The sequence below is a fragment of the Bombus huntii genome, chromosome 3 (assembly GCF_024542735.1).
Source record: "Bombus huntii isolate Logan2020A chromosome 3, iyBomHunt1.1, whole genome shotgun sequence".
Taxonomy (NCBI): Eukaryota; Metazoa; Arthropoda; class Insecta; order Hymenoptera; family Apidae; genus Bombus; species Bombus huntii.
Genome location: NC_066240.1, coordinates 18,608,310 through 18,615,883, shown reverse-complemented (window position 1 = coordinate 18,615,883; position 7,574 = coordinate 18,608,310).

Below are 7,574 nucleotides of genomic sequence, written 5' to 3'. Positions count from 1 at the left end.
CCAAAAAGAAAAAAAGAAAAAAAGGAAAAGGAAAAAGAAACAAAAAAGTTATTGACAAGAGTAACTCTAAATTCAAAGAACGTGAAAAAAGAAATAGTTTCGTTTGCCCGAAGCTTTGCCATATATGTTTCTACGTGGTATAGGATAGTTTACATTTCAAAAAATCGCACTGAATCCACAACTCTTTCGTTTCGCTCGTATTCGCCTGCTGGGGCAAAAGTCGTTTATTACGAAAATTGTTTTTTCCCCCATTGGAAATATGACAAATAGATAAATTATCGAGCCGCGTACACTCGTCCATTTTGTCTTTCGCGGGCGTCGTGGATCCACCGTGCAGCCTGACGAGAGGCAATTGACGTTTCCATCAAAAACGATGACTGACGACACTGCGTCGACGATTTTCAGCCAAACCGAATCGAAAACGCCGAAATAAAATCATTGTCCTGTTTTAATTGATTTCGATAATGGCACAGCAATCGCGACGGATTCTACGTGCAATAACGAATCTTTACGTCCACAATAGCACTGAATCCAGTTTTCCTTCTCTTTTTTTTCTCTATTTCCGATGGCTATTTCACCAGTGACCTGGACGTTTCTGATTATACGAAAAGGAGAATGCACGTTTGTCGTTGGTTTGTCGCGTGTTTCGTATTCCTATCCTTCGTGAAACATTTGTGTAGCTATCGCTTTTTAAATTATAATTTTCATATTTAAATCGTTTAAATCATAATTTTCCGGAGTTTCTGCCATTGGGGAGAACTGTTTTTCGTTTTACAAGCGTTTCAACGTGCCTTTAGTACAACTTAACGCGATAATTTTAATCGCGTTCTGATTTATGAAACGTTCCACGTAACTTTTTTTCTGCGATGCATCAGTGTCTATTAAAAATGTAATTTCGTAATTTATTAAGCCCATGTTTCCAACTCTCTTGTTATTTTACTAATTGCAAGATATTCATATATGTATTTCGCTCGTACTCTGGCGTGCAACTTGTTTGAATTTGTAATCGCAGAATATAACAGACGCTTTCACGGACTCGAATTATTTATCCTAATTTAATCAGCTCAACTTCTACCAGAACTGATTCTGTGTAACCGTTCAAGAATTTTTGACGATGCATGTCCGATTTCTGCCCTTCTTGTTTCATTTATAACGTCGACCTTCGACAAAACACCGAAAATTTAAACTGTTGTAATCGAAACAAACGAAGAATAATTAAAGTTCAATCGTTTGATCGATGGGTATCAAATGGTAAACCGTTAAATCGACTATTCCTTCGCGAACTTTGTACGATAGCTAACCAGCATAGCATTGTTTACGATAAAATCTCGCCGACTTTCGACTATTTCATTAGGTTGTCCGGAAAGTATCTTTCTTTTACAAACACGTCTCTTACAACGACGCATCTTTATACAAACAAGAAACCTAATCTATCAAACGTTCTGATCTTCGTCTTGATAGAACAAAATGTACCATTCGTAATTCGATAAAATAATATAAAACGAAAAATGTCGTGCATCCGTTATTTCCTTATAAAACGAAAGAAACTTTTCGGACGACCTAACACATTGGAAGAAATACAGAAACTTGTTTTCCAAATGATAAAAACAAAATATAGTAAACGGTGCAACAATATAGCAGAAATGAATACGAAAGTAACGTAATGCCATAATTCTAAAAGTTTGATTGTTTGCACCAGGTTTGCATATTACGATCGCACGTTGTCCCCTTTGTTTGTTGCAAATATTGCGCATCTGCGATATTTGCAACGTCCGTAAGGGCGCATGTGCGGACGCACGTGTCCAGACGTCGAATGATTACGGCGAACGTACACGTATACGTAGTTGGGTGTACAGCCCATATGGGGCACTGCGGCTGACAGGGAAATACTGCGGCTGCTAACTACTGCCTTTTGCTCTAAGTTATAGATAGCGTCGCGCATGAATCCGCGTTCTGCCATTTCCGCTATTTCTCTATACCCGCTCACTCTTTTATTGCTCTTTGTTTCTTTTGCTTAATTTCGTTGCTGCAAAAGTGCCGCCTAAAAAGCATCGGATCGTAACTATCGTAGGTGTGGAGGATGGTTGGTCGTTTGGTTTAAACGACGAGATTAGTAGAAATTGAAACCGTCGAATATACCTTTAAATAATTAATAAATGCAAAGAATGTTCGCTAAGACGCTCGGTACTAACCGATTTGCTGATAAAATCGCTCGAGACTGAGACTGAAAAACTGGTCAGCTTACGATCGCGTTCGTTTATTTATACTGACTCGGAGTTTATTTATTATTACATTATGTCCTAACGATGTTGATGCTACGAGACAAAACAACAACTTGATTCGAATTGTCCTGTAACTCGTGTGCCGCTACAAATCTGTAGTAAAGTTCTTTAATAAAAAAATGTTAGATCAAGTGATGCGCGTTATCGTTTGAAAAATCCTGTCCGTAAACGTGTCGATTGTTTCTGAAAACTCTGTACGCTAGAATTTACCACGAAAATAATCGCTGACAACGAAAGGCCGTAGATACTCGCCGAGGAACATTATGTACGCGTTGCTATTCACCTTCGGATTCTTTAATTCCGCTACAACAATCTCTATAACATATTGCCAGCCTCATTACCATAACAAAACTTCGCCACGCGATTTTAAAAAAAAAAAAAAAAAGGTCTGAACTTCGAACGAGAGAAGTACGGCGAAGAAAAAAGGACCAGAGGCAGAGAGAAGGAAAGGCAAATTTCGCGGTGCGCCCTGGAGACAACCAACGCTATTTGGGAGTCCGATTTATGTAACGAGGGACCAGCTTGAAATTTTAATTCTATTCCATTCTGGGTTGCGGTCTGGGCACAGCGCGACATAATTTAGGCGCCGGAACGTTATTTACAGAATGACGCGCTCCGAAAACGCGAGCTTATACATACACCGCCGACCCATGGTTATCGTTGAACGTCAAAAACCGCGATTTGTCTCAATTTCAGTACGAGATCCGTGTGCCTGACATGCATCTGCACACGCGTGTCTAATACCGCGTGCAATAAGTTCTTCCTCGTGCTTGGTCGCGACATTTATGTCCTTGGTTTTTATAAATTCATTGGGCCAGATTTACGTTAACGAATTCAACGGGTTCCAGCAACTCGAAAGCATTTCCACTCGAGTTTCCACGCTCGTCCTCGTTAATTACAAATTTCACGGCCAGTTTATTCTATTTTTTTTTTCGTTCTCGAGAAGATCAGATCCTTCGAATATTAGATTCTCCGATAGAAAATAAGTACGGATAACGTAAGGAATAAGACGAGAAACTAGAAACGATTGTAATTGTAAATTTAGATAAACGCGCCATTTATTTGTCCACTTTGCTTTTATCGGATTATAAAGACTATAACTCGTGGAACGAGCTTTTGTATTAAGAAAGAGATCGAATTTTAACTTCCGTATGGGATACATGCACCGATGACGAACAGTTGGCAGATTATTTCCACTCGCGTGCTTCAATTCCGTCAACATTTTAGATATCTGTTTTCTATTAGGCATCCACTTGAAGCAAGGTCGTTTAAACTGAAACAACTTTATGTTAAGTGGCTTGACTTATACGAACGCGAAGCTGAACCTGTGTGAACGGAGACTCGGATTCAAATAACTTGACTAATCTGCACGAGGCTTTAGGGAAAAGAGCTAGACTACACAGAATCTCCATTGCCGCGGAATAACGAAACGCGTTCCCTTTAATCTATGCGATTCGAAGGAAGAGTTGAAATTAGTCGCAAGTGTAACGGAAAGATACATATTTTCTAACGTATTCTCTCCATCTTTTCTTAAACTGTATGTGGTAACTTATATGGGTCTTAGAGTAAGGACAAGTAATGATGTTTTATTTGGAGTTAAGTTTAGTTTATTACTGAAAATTCTCAACGCGAGAATTGATTGTAATTTTAACAAATAAATAAAAAAAAAAGTTTAGTTTAACAAGCAATACTCAATACAAAAAACTGATTACAATATCGTCGTACGTCTTATTATCATACTCGGCTCTCAACTTCCCGATTCATACTCTCCGGCTCCTCCACTCACACTGTGCGACTTCTCGACTCACTCTCTCTGACTTCTCAACTGACACACTGCCGCTTCTTAACTCACATTCTGGCCATTCTAGCATCCCTGCGCCTTTTCTTAGGCCCACCACGCGCGTGTTCCGCAGACGCTAGTTGCCAGGGTCACGCAGGCCTTTTCTACAAAACTATACAATTGAAAAGACCGACGACACATTGATGGACCCGACGGCGCCTCGGCTCTCGCGACATTGTTCATGGTTTTTTTTCTTTTTTTCTTTTTTTTTATTTATTTGTTCATGGTTAACTCGATGTTTCCTAGGCCCTTTTCCCCGATACTACATGTATTTCCTCCAGATCAAGATAACGTCGTTGGGAACGCGTCGTTCGATCAGCCGATTATTCGATTAATGAAATTCAATTAACGATGAAAGACAGCGTTTCTACGTATAATCTGTAGAATGGTAAACAGTGGTTTAAATGCACCTGGATAATTGCACAGGTACTCTAATATTTAAACAGAATACGAAGGTCTGTCGATAGAAAGCGATCAAATTAGAACATTATCGATGTTGATAATGGAATTTACGAGTAGTTTCTATTTTAGCTTCTCCGATGGAATTCTTCCTCTTACGAAACTAAATGAAATTTTCTATGTCGGTTCTAAGGTTAGATATATTTTTCATTGTTTAAAGATCGACGAATAATATATTTATTTCTGTAAACAAAATACCTGATCGATTTAAAATACAACGCTCAAAGATATCGTGAAATTTATTACCAGCCATGAACAGTAAGTTTTTTTTTTTATTATTTAATTTATACTTTACAATTTGTCCAGTTGGACATTTGGTAAATTTTTCTAACTTAATTGGTAAGTAACATGTGGATGGCTACCCCCAGTGAGATACCATCTTCGAATTTGATCGTTTTATGAACAGTAAGTAGCAAGAATTTTAAATCGCTCGCCTAGTTCGAGCAATGACAATCCTCTTTCTGTTATCTCCTTCGCTTCTAACGATATTCGACGTAAGACTGACGTAACAAGGAGTTTCAACAACGCGGAAGAATGTGATTACGTGGCTATATTTTTAAGTCGAGTGGAGATTACGCGTAATTTATTGTTTCGTCGCCCTTCTATCTCACCGAACACGTTCTGTTACGCGGTAATTCATCTTCGACCAAGTAATATACGACTGTAGTGACGTCAGCAATCGGGTAAATGGCGCGCAAGTTGTTATATTTTCATCAAAATGATCGAATTATCGACGAATCGTATAAAGTTTCCAGCTACTGTATACCGCTGGAAATTTTCTCATTTTTCGATAATCATATTATTCGAGGAAATTTCGTCGGACGAAGATAATCGCAACTAGCGAACGTTGCTACGTTCAACGATAAATTCGACAAGTTAGTCGTTAATGGAAGTTTCTACTTCTGTCGAAACGAATCTAATCGAATATGGTCGACGAGGAATATGTACGAACGAACGTACTGCGTTAAAAATCTCGACTCGCCGTATGAATCTACAGTAAAGTATCACCTGATGGTTGCAATAACGATATTTCACACTCTATATCCTACTAACTTTTCAATCGCGGAATTATAATACTCAAAATATCGCCGAACACGGGGACGAGAATCAAATTATTTCCGGTGAAGTTAAACGATCTGATTTTATTTAACGTACATTCTTGTCCCGTTGAAAGCGATACGTGCACATATTCACCGGCGTAACCGGCTTTTGCTTTCGACATCATATATCACTTAAATCTTGTTTCTCGTGCAGAACGATATCGCATGGAACGAAACAAAACTCTGGTGTTATATTGGGTTGGCGACTGATTGCGGATTTTGTCATTACCACTTAATGACAAAATGTTTATTATCGATTTATTTATTTGGTTGGCCACTAAGTGATTGCGGATTTTGTCATTACCATTTAATTACAAAATCCGCAATCACTTAGTTGCCAACCAAATAAATAAATCGATAAAAGGAAAAGATAGACAATAATTTTCTACTGAACTGCTTAATTTTCTAATTAGCTTTACGATTAATTATTTCTAATTAGTTTCACTTTTAATTTCCGTTATACGCGAATAAAAACAGTTTCATAAACGATATGTCCAAGCACGGTGTTAATGTTAAACAGCAGTTTGTAAAAAGTCTCGGTTTTTCTTGCTGACTCGTAACGCGAAGAACAGAATCGAGGGCTGAGAGAACAACAAGCTCGCTCGCAGCAGACTAAACTATTCCCGTAGGCTGATGACGTGCGTTACAATTAATCAAGCAAAAACTGTCAACTGCCAGGCCCCGGTGTATACGTCAGCCAAGCGGGAAACTATCGACCGCGAACAATGCCTAATGCTACGAATCGTGCAATAGACAAAACTAGATCATCTTACGGAGTTGTGCGTCTGTCCAATCAAAATCGTTGCCCCTTCCCTTTAAATCTCTTTTATTTTCCTATTCCCTTCGTTCTTTCGACGATTAACATTCTTCTTCGATTTTTGCTTCCTATACGATCCGCTCGCAGGCCAAACCGGTCAGTTTCACTTTTTCATAATCTCAGTAATTCTCTCTATTTATCGTTTTGCAGTGTATTCGATAGACGAGTAATTCGTGTAAATATCTGTATACTGGTCATGTTAATCGTATTTCTTAAAATTGACGTGTGTATCGTATGTATCGTACAGTATACGTTAACTCATTCAGAACCAAGCAATAGTTCACTATGAGATTTTAACTTCTTTAAGTTTGATAAAATCGTAGAAGCTAATCGTAGGTGAAAGTAATTCGTGTAAATATCTGTATACTTGTCATACGTTATATACGTTGTATACGTTAATCGTATTCCTTGAAATTGATGTGTGTATCTTATGTATCGTATAGTATACGTTAACTCATTCAAAACCGTTCAGTAATTTACTATGACATTAGAACTTCTTTAGAATTTAACTTCTTTAAGTTTGATAAAATCGTAGAAGCTAATCGTAGCCACAATGTAAAAGTAAATATCTGTATACTCGTCATGTCAATCGTATTCCTTGAAATTGATGTGTGTATCTTATGTATCGTATAGTATACGTTAACTCATTCAGAACCAAACAATAGTTTACTATGACATTAGAATTTCTTTAGAATTTAACTTCTTTAAATTTGATAAAATCGTAGAAGCTAATTGTAGCCGCAGTGTAAAAGTAATTCGTGTAAATATCTGTATACTGGTCATGTTAATGGTATTCCTTGAAATTGATGTGTGTGTCGTATGTATCGTACAGTATACGTTAACTCATTCAGAACCGAGCAATAGTTCACTATGAGATTTTAACTTCTTTAAGTTTGATAAAATGGTAGAAGCTAATCGTAGCCGCAATGTTAAAATACAGAATTCGATAACGAGAGTAAAGTGATTGAAAGAAAATTGCAAAATAGTTGAACCTTAATGGGTCATCGCAGACCAATGCTTGTGAAAACGAATCGTCAAATTATCTTCGAGTCGGTTTGAAAGTCAACTTCTTCGTA